Source organism: Mesocricetus auratus, unplaced genomic scaffold (assembly GCF_017639785.1).
Source record: "Mesocricetus auratus isolate SY011 unplaced genomic scaffold, BCM_Maur_2.0 Super-Scaffold_100046, whole genome shotgun sequence".
Lineage (NCBI taxonomy): Eukaryota > Metazoa > Chordata > Mammalia > Rodentia > Cricetidae > Mesocricetus > Mesocricetus auratus.
Window position 1 is genome coordinate 1,789,913 of NW_024429223.1, and position 9,000 is coordinate 1,798,912.

The window sequence follows — 9,000 nt, forward strand, 5'->3', positions numbered from 1 at the left end:
AGGACAGCTTCCAGGCTGGTTCTGTACTTCCTTCACATGGAACCCACAGACTGAATTCCAGTCATGAACCTTGGTGGCAGGTGCCTTTACACACTGATGCATCTTAATTCCAGCAGCGACAGCGGTCCCAGCTGAGTAGTTTGTAGTGTGCCCCTCTGTAGCTGGACATTTTTTGGGGACTGTCAGCTCCCCTAAAATGACATAGACTTATTATTAATTATGGAAGCTTGGCCAATAGCTTAGGCTTGTTTATAACTATTTCTTATAACTTAAATTAACCCACATCTTTTTTTGTTGTTGTTGTTGTCGGGTTTTTTTTTGTTTTTTGTTTTTTTTAGAGACAGGGTTTCTTTGTGTAACAGCCCTGGCTGTCCTGGAACTCACTCTGTAGACCAGACTGGCCTCAAGCTCACAGAGATTTGCCTGCCTCTGCCTCCCCAGTGCTGGGATTAAAGGTGTGCGCCACCACCTGGCTTAACCCATATCTGTTCCATCATCTTGCTGAGGCAGGACCAAGGCACCTCTCCACCCTCCACATCCCTGTGTTTAGGCTGAGCAAGGTATCTCTCCACTAAGTCCATTTAAAGAAAATATCATCTATCCTATCTGTATGAGTCTAAAGTCTTATATGTAGCTTATCTTTTATCATAACTAAGGAAAACTATGATTATAGTTACCTGTCTTCAACTTCATCAAAGACCACAGAAGGATAATATATAAACACTAGAACTGACAGAGACGTCTTGCTACCTGGACAGTCATCTGAAGTTCCTCTGTATTGTCGGGGCATCCATCTTCAGCCCATAGGCCACAGTATGTCTGGAAGACTTCTCAGCAAAGCAGGAAATTTCAAGCTGTCCATCTGCATTGGCAGTCTGTCATTCATTTTTCTGTGTCCTGCAGAAAATCTTGTAGACTCTTCCACGAAGGAGGAACCCTTTAATACTGTCCAAATTAAGTAGTCACTTTATTGTGGGTCCTGCATGTCCAGACTATACAGCAACAGTCAAGCAATCCAGGCAAGAGCTGTTTCTTGCCCAAATGGCTAATCTTGCCATGTTGAAAGCAAACTCCATAACGAGTTTCTTCGATGCCCATCTTCCTCTCAGATGTAACTGGTGCTGCCAGGAGCAGACATTTCTCATTGTCAAGAAAAACCCTAAACCATTTTAAATGCCATTTTCTGAAGGTCTTTGAAAGGTTTGAAGACTGTCTATCTACCTCAAATATATTTCTGTATATCTAGAAAACCTAACTTACCTAACTATAAGTTATGACTATTATAAGTAACTATCTATAGTCTGTATTTAATTATGCATTACATTTTAAAAGATCAGTATAAGCACAACACTTAATCAAGAGGAGAAATATATACATCACAAAATTCACCTTGAATTTGTATCAATAAATGAGAAACCATACCCATACCAAGTATTCATTTCCATACCATAATTCCCCTTTTACCTTCAAAAAGAGATTGGTTGTGATCATTAACCAATTATAAGCAACCCCATTCAAAGGAAAACAAAGATTTATAAACAATATGGGAATTTGGACGTCGCTCATTCCAAAATGCTTCCTGCTGGATGGGGGCGCTGTTCATACCATGGGGATCATGATAAAACTCAGAAACCTGTATAAGTCCTTATTTTCATGGTCTGTAAGGCTGCATCATCTGAGCTGTCTTAATTGTCGGAACACCTGGCCCACTGCTTCCGGGGGTCTTGGTTAATCAAACCACAGAAACCTGGAAGGAATCCACAGCTTTCCATTTTCTGTAGAAACATAAACAAAAACTCTTCTCCTAAGTAACAGGTCCTTATATTTAAAGTTGGAGGTCAAAGCATTTTTGAAATATATAAGTTGGATTAATTCAGCAGCATTTATAATCAAGTATACTTTAGCAGTTTTTCCTTCTTTAGCAATTAAAAAACTGAAAAACACAATAATATACAGTATCCAGACTCTGTATATTTTCCGTCTTTACATGGCTTACTTATTTATCTATTATTATTACTCTATTTCTTTTACTTTTATTTATTTATTTATTTCTCTGAGACAGGGTTTCTCTGGAAATCTGTCTGCCTTGGCCTCTGGAGCAAATCCTACCAGCATGCGCCACCACATCCGGCTTCTCTATTTATTTACTGCTATGCCATTTCTTTTTCTCTCTCAATCCTACATATATTTTTAAACACACTGTAAACCTTTAGAGGTCTTTTTCATCTGAATATGACTTTACTGCAAATCTTTATGTTTTTCTGGCCATGTGTCTTATCTGCTAAAAACCATGGCTGTTTAAACTGCAGTTTTTCCAAGATGGCGGGCATAAGTTTGATTCCAGCTCACTGTCTCAGTCTATGCCGACATCCAGAAAAAGCTGCTGGCTTGGAGATGTGGTCACTGCCACTTCCAGGTGTACGTACACACCTTTGAATCATTAGCAGAGCCTCTTAAAAGAACCTTGTTGGATATATATATGCATGCTGAGTCAGGAAGCCTCGTGAGTCTCTGCTTGTCTCTAGCAAAACAGAGCCCACCTGAGAAAAATGCTGCTACCAAGAAGCCATGCTTCTCTCTGTTCTTTTGTTTCTAAAATTCCTTTTAAGCTCTTGTCATTCTACGTGGAAATTCAATCCCACATGCTGACACCATGTGTTGAGGCAGTTACCACAAAGTATTTTATATTATTTGTGGCTATTGTAAAGGATGATGTTTCTCTGATTTCTTTCTCAGCCCATTTATCATCTGTATAAAGGAGGGCTACTGATTTCTTAGTTAACCTTGCATCCTGCTACATTACTGAGGCGCAGGCGGGGCTGCAGTTCCGATGGATGCTCCTCCCATTGGAAGTTGGGCCACCATGGGGCCTCAGCTCCTCTAGGTGTAGGTGGGGCTGAGGATCTAGTGGTTGCTGTAGCAACGGGATGTCTCCAACCTCTTTCCCAGAGGAACTTCTTGTGATAGTTTCTGGAAGCCACTGCTGGAAACCATTGCTGTGGTCTTACCAGGCGATCTTTCCCCGTATGGGGGACTGAGGCTCAGGCCCTCCCTCTCCACCTTTACTTTGCTCTGTGGCCCGGGTGTCCCCGCCCTTGGTCTTCCCAGCATCCTCTCTGCCTGGAAATCCTGCCTAGCTATTAGCCATTCAGCTTTTTATTAAACCAGCCAGAGTGAGTGACACTTCTTCCCAGTGTACAAAAAGATTATTCCACAACACCCCCCACTGATACTCCCTCCCACCCCCCATGAATTGAAGATGTCCAGAGTCAGAGGTACTTCCACTCTTCTTAAACATTTATCAACTCTCTCTGATGACCCGGCAAAGCCAAGGAAAACACAGAACCAAAAATCCAACCAAGAAATGGCCAGCAGGGGGAGACACTTCAGCTGCCTATCTCTTACTCCCCTCCCCGGCCTTGCCCTCTGCCCCTAGACAAAGTCTCACTATGTAGCTCTATGGTAGGACCACCTTCAAGAACCTGGTCTTCCAAGTCAACTAAACCAAGCAAGACCCATTTAAACTACCTACGTCTCTCTCTGTATCTTCATCTGCCTCTGTCTGTCGTCCCTTGTATGACATCTGTGTCTGTGTCTAACAAAGGACTTTGCTCTTTATCTGTTGTTCAATAGTACATGCCTGTCAGACAGGAATGAGGGATCATTTTCTACAGAAAAATGTTAGGAGTTTTACAAGATGTTGTGTTGTGCTCGAATTCTGAGCCCCCAAATCACCAAGAGACCCATTCCGATGCAGAAGCAAAAAGTCTTTTATTATTTAATGCGTTAGCTATATTAACTCTGTTCCTCCATCCATCCAACACAGCTGTTGGGGCACGAAGGATGGGGACGGACCTTGAGGCGGGGAATTTTTTGGGTAGAGCAAGGGGAGTGTCTAAGGGTCCACAACAGTCTCAGGATTGGTGCACTTCTGGACTTGGATGACCTGTCCCAAGTTGATTGGACAATTGGTTGCTATGGCCTATAGGCCCTCCCTGGGGGGTTGCTATGCTTTGTATGCCACTGTTATGCCACTGCTACTGTAAAGCACCTCCAGAGCCCGCCAGTTAACTTCTGATTGGTTCCTTGCCACATGGAGAGTGTCTGACCTCCTAGTGACTGGGGCAGGTCCGGCAAGGTCAGAAGGTTGGAAACTCAGCAGCATGTGCTGAGTCAGAGGCATCTTGCTGGGTCTTTTCTGCAGTCTGTCATGGCTGCTAAAGCAGGGGGCTGCTTGAGCGTCTGGTCCCTTCTGTCTTAGTTATTGTTTTACTGCTATGAGAAGACAAATCATAAACAAGGTGTAAGCGTTTTGTCGGGATGGGTCAGGACAGGATGGAACAGGAGTGGGTCAGGTATTCTGGAGCTCGGGAGTCACAGAATACTGAGTGTTACACAGCTCAGATGGAAAGGTATCCTGGAGCTCGGGAGTCACAGGATACTGAGTGTTACACAGCTCAGGTGGAAAGGTATCCTGGAGCTCGGGAGTCACAGGATACTGAGTGTTACACAGCTCAGGTGGAAAGGTATCCTGGAGCTCGGGAGTCACAGGATACTGAGTGTTACACAGCTCAGGTGGAAAGGTATCCTGGAGCTCGGGAGTCACAGAATACTGAGTGGTACACGGCTCAGATGGAAAGGCATCCTGGAGCTCGGGAGCCAAGGACCACCACAGGTTGCAGTAAGCTTAGCAGCTTACAGCCCAGCCTCAGAGAAAGGCTTCTCCGGTGTATCAGCTCCACTCCGGCAGGACAGGGTCTTCCAGCTGGGGATGTTCGCCTAGTGTAGCAGTTTTGCTCCGCAGGAGGTTTCTCGGGCGAAGTTGCTACAGTTCAGCTCTGCTCCTGGAGAGCGGAGAGCGGGGAGCCGGGAGCAGAGTGTAACAACTCCGCTCTGCCAAGGAAGGTTTCCCGGGCAAGTGTTACAGCGCTGCTCGCTCTGCTCTGCTCTGCCGCTGCAAAAGAAGATCTTCACCAGAAGCTCGTCCAAAGGGGTTTATTGGGAGGCAGCTGGACCAGCCAAGCTGAACATACACAGGGTTTATATAGGGATTCCTGGGGTTGGGGAAGTTTTTCCAGAGTAGGGATTGGTCCGATTTCAGTGCTGAGCTCAGATTGGCTAGAGCTCTTTTCCGGGATTGGTTACTTTTTTACACAGGATTAGGGTCAGATTTGGCTCTGGTTTCAGGGCCAAAGTGTGTTTCTTTCTCTGGTCCTTTTTAGCCTTTTGGCTCCAATTTTAGGGCCAGGGTACATTTCTTTCACTGACTCTGATTCCAGGGACAAAGTGTGCTCCTTTGGCACTGGTTTCAGGGTCAGGGTACATTTCTTTGGTTGTGGTTGCAGGGCCAAAGTGTGTTTCTTTGGCTCTGCTCAGGGTGTGTTTCTTTGACTGGTCCCTTTTCCTTACACAAGGTAACCTGCAAAAGAAAGCATTTAGCTGGGGTCTTGCGTACACCTTCAAAGGGTTCATTCATGACCATCATGGCAGGGAGCGTGGCAGCAGGCAGGTATGGTGTTGGGAAGCAGTTGAGAGCTTATGTCTGATCCAAACGTTTCAGGGGGAAGAGAGAGTGACCCAGCAAGACTGGTGTGGGCTTTGGAACCTCTAGGGCTACCTGCAGTGACACGCCTCCTTCAATAAGGCCACACCTCCTGATCCTTCCCAAACAGTTCCACTACCTGGGGCTGTATAAAGGGCTGTATTTCTTATATTTTTGGTTGTGAGCCTAGCCTTTAATGGCTGAGCTATCTCTCCAGCCCAAGATGCTGTATTTTGTAATACACTTGCTTGGTTTAAGTCATCAGCTTATTCAAAAGCTGTCCTAGCTTTTGCGTTAGTCTTCTTTATTAAACCTCATCCCCAATTTCCCCCTTGGTCCTCAGTCCCCGTCCCCCCCTCCACCCCCCCTCCCCGCCGACACCTTGCTACTCGGGACCCTTATTCATGTGGGTCCGAGTCGTTCTTGATGGACTAATTTTGTCTCTTTGGTTGTGAGTCTAGCTTTTACCAGTTGAGCCATCTCCCCAAGGTGAGTACATAGTTTTAAATGGTTTCGAGGCATGTTGTTAACTTGGTTTCAAGGTAGGAGGGAACTTCAGTTTCTGAAAACAAGACGTCGTCCCAGGAATGTTTCCACATAATCATGACTGCCCCGGAACTCACTGTGCAAGACCAGGCTAGCCTAGAATTCACAGAGATCCACCTACCTCTGTCTCCCAGGGGCTGGAATTAAGGGCTTGCACCACGGTGTCTGGCAACTTTAGCTCTTTCTTCAAGACCATGGGCAAAGACACTGCGCATGCTTGCTGCGCGTGCCTCCAGCTGGGCGCGCGGTTGAGAGACTCAAAGGGAGAAGATCCCCAGGAGTCATTGCTGGCTTTCAGTGGGCGTGCACGTGTGAATGCGAGCCATGGTAAGTGCTGTTCACGTATCTAGAATCAGGTGTGGAAGCAGCTACCATTTTTGTTTGTATTGTTGCCAAATTACTCCCCATCTCGGGGCATTTGCATGCGCTGGTCTCTCTGTCTGGGACCCTTTCAAGGCTGGCTTCCTCTCGCACTTCCTGCCTCAACTCACATCCTCCTCCCCAGTGGTCCTTGCTTCCCAGGCTGTAGATCCCCTCCAGGGTCCATTCTCCAAAGGGTCCATTCTCCAAAGCCACAGAGAAACCCTGTCTCGAAAAAACCAAAAAAAAAAAAAAAGAAAGAAAGAAAAAAAAAAAGAAACCGAAATCCCCCTCCCCAAAAAAAAGAAAGAAAGAAAAGAGAAAAGACAGACAGACCAGGGCAGGAGGGATGGCACCTTGGTAAGAACACTGTTGCTTTTGGCAGAGATCCTGAGTTCCCAGCACCCACACGGTGGCTCACAATTGTGTGTGACTTCAGTTCCAGGGCGTCCCATGCCCTGGTTTGGCACCCACGGGCACCGCATGCCTGCGGCGCACAGACATGAGAGCAGGCAAACCCCGCACACATAGACGAGTCAATGCATCGCACAGCACAGGGTGCACGCTGACTTTGCCCCCGCCCACTCTCCATGGACACCTGCCGCCTCGCAACTGCTGTCTGCGGCCCAGCAAAGCTGAGACCCGGTTTATCAGCACAAGACACCCCAAGACCAACCTCTTAGCACTGAGGAGATTTATTGCCCCAGAGGGCCAAAGGGTAAGGGACAAAGACAGGAGACAGAGGACAAGGGAGAAGGGGAAGGGAACGAGAGAGAGGGGGAAGAGGTGTTTGTCCCAACGGGACAGAGGACTGTGTCTGGATACAGAGGAAACAGATGTGGCCCATAGGCGAATGGCGGCTTATAAAAGTGAAAGGGGAAGCCCCCTCCCCATGTTAGGATGAGCTGTTTGATTTTGATGGGACAGGTTAACCGGGGCATCCACAAGGGGCTTCTGATCGCTGGACTTTGATACTTTGCTAGCTGCACCTTGGTAGTCAGCCTTAGGGGAAGGAAGTAGCCAAATGCAGGAATAGATCTTGGGTACCAGCTTAGGAATGTCATCCAAGGGTTTTTTTAGCAAGGCATGTTGTGACTGGTTTGCGGAAACCCAGAGACCAACCCAAGGAGTGGACACTTTGATGCAAAAGCAAACGTTCCGTTTATTGTTCAGCTGGCCAGGCGGATCTCTTTCCATGGTGGAGGAAACGAGATGCCCACCAGCCAAAAGGAGAAGCTTTGAAAGGGCAGACCATGCGGCTGAAGGCTACACATTTCAGTTTCCATGGTTACTCAAGGTCATACAAAGTACAGAGTAAAGCAGTAACTATATATTTTAAGCAAGATGCTTTTGAGTGAGATAAGACAGGGCATGGGCTTGAAGGGTTACAGGGGTCACAGGGTCTGTCAGCTGTCCCCTGGGCCTGGGGATCTTTACAGCTGGCAGGAGATCTTTATGACCAGCAATTAACAAGGAATGTCAGCAGGAGTGGGGGACAGTTACCTCCCCTCCTCTGAGAGCAGGGGCTCAGGCACCAGCCATGGCACTCCTGATTTAAATTAAAGAGTCTCCTTTTCCATTAGAAGTTCCCTTTCTCTGTATAGATTTAGGTCCCAAGTTTTCAAACTTTTATTAATATTAATTTTTGGTCCCTCAGGCAGAGGGAACTGGGGAGGGCAAGGCCTGCCAGAGCCACATTTGCCATATTTGGGCCTTCGAGAGTCCCTTCACGCTCTGCTAACAGGAGTCTGGGGGAAGGGTTCCTTACAAGGAGCAGGGATAAGTCCAAAGCTGCCGCACCATCAAGGAAAAGCCCAGCTAGCGCTGTAACCCAGGAGCCCTCTGCACAGCTCAGCGGCCCAAGAAATGTAGCTGTAGTCTGTGTCTCCTCCTGCAGGGAGCCATGGAGTGGGCCTGGTCTAGCTAGCTGCCCTGAGAAGCCTGTGTTATAGGTTTTTCAGGGCAGAGTCCAGGCTCCTGAGGCGCTGCTGTGTGACTTTCACTTCCTGAGAGACAGAGGTACTCCCTCAGGCAGTGAAGCATTCAGACCACCCCCACCCCACCCCGTGTCTCCGTGTCTCCGTGTCTCCGCACTCCCTAGGAGTCAGTGAGGCTATGGAAGTGTTGTGGGGTTGTCACCAGAGAAGACTGCTTGTTACATGGGTTTAAGCCAATAGAAAGTCCTTGTTAGCCCGTCTGCCACTACAATGGATGTTCAGGGTGCCAGGGTGCCGCCGAGCCTTTCTTGAGATGAGATTTTTAAACACAATTCTGTGTTGACATGCTTCAGTTAGAAAGAAGAGTTACTCAGAATCAGAATGCAGAAGTCAAACGGCAAGGCGAGAGTACATTTAGAGGCTTTCCCAGAACCGTGGACTTGAGTGGCTTAGGTCTTTGTTTCATTTTGGCTGGTGGTGCTGTTTACATGCTGACTTTTTCGGCCTGAGTAGTGCTTCCATCATGGAGTCAGTTGTGCTAAGTTCTCTGGGCCTACGAAGGCCTGGGGGCACTGTTCTGGAAGTTTGGCAGAACAATTAGTCTTAGATATCAAT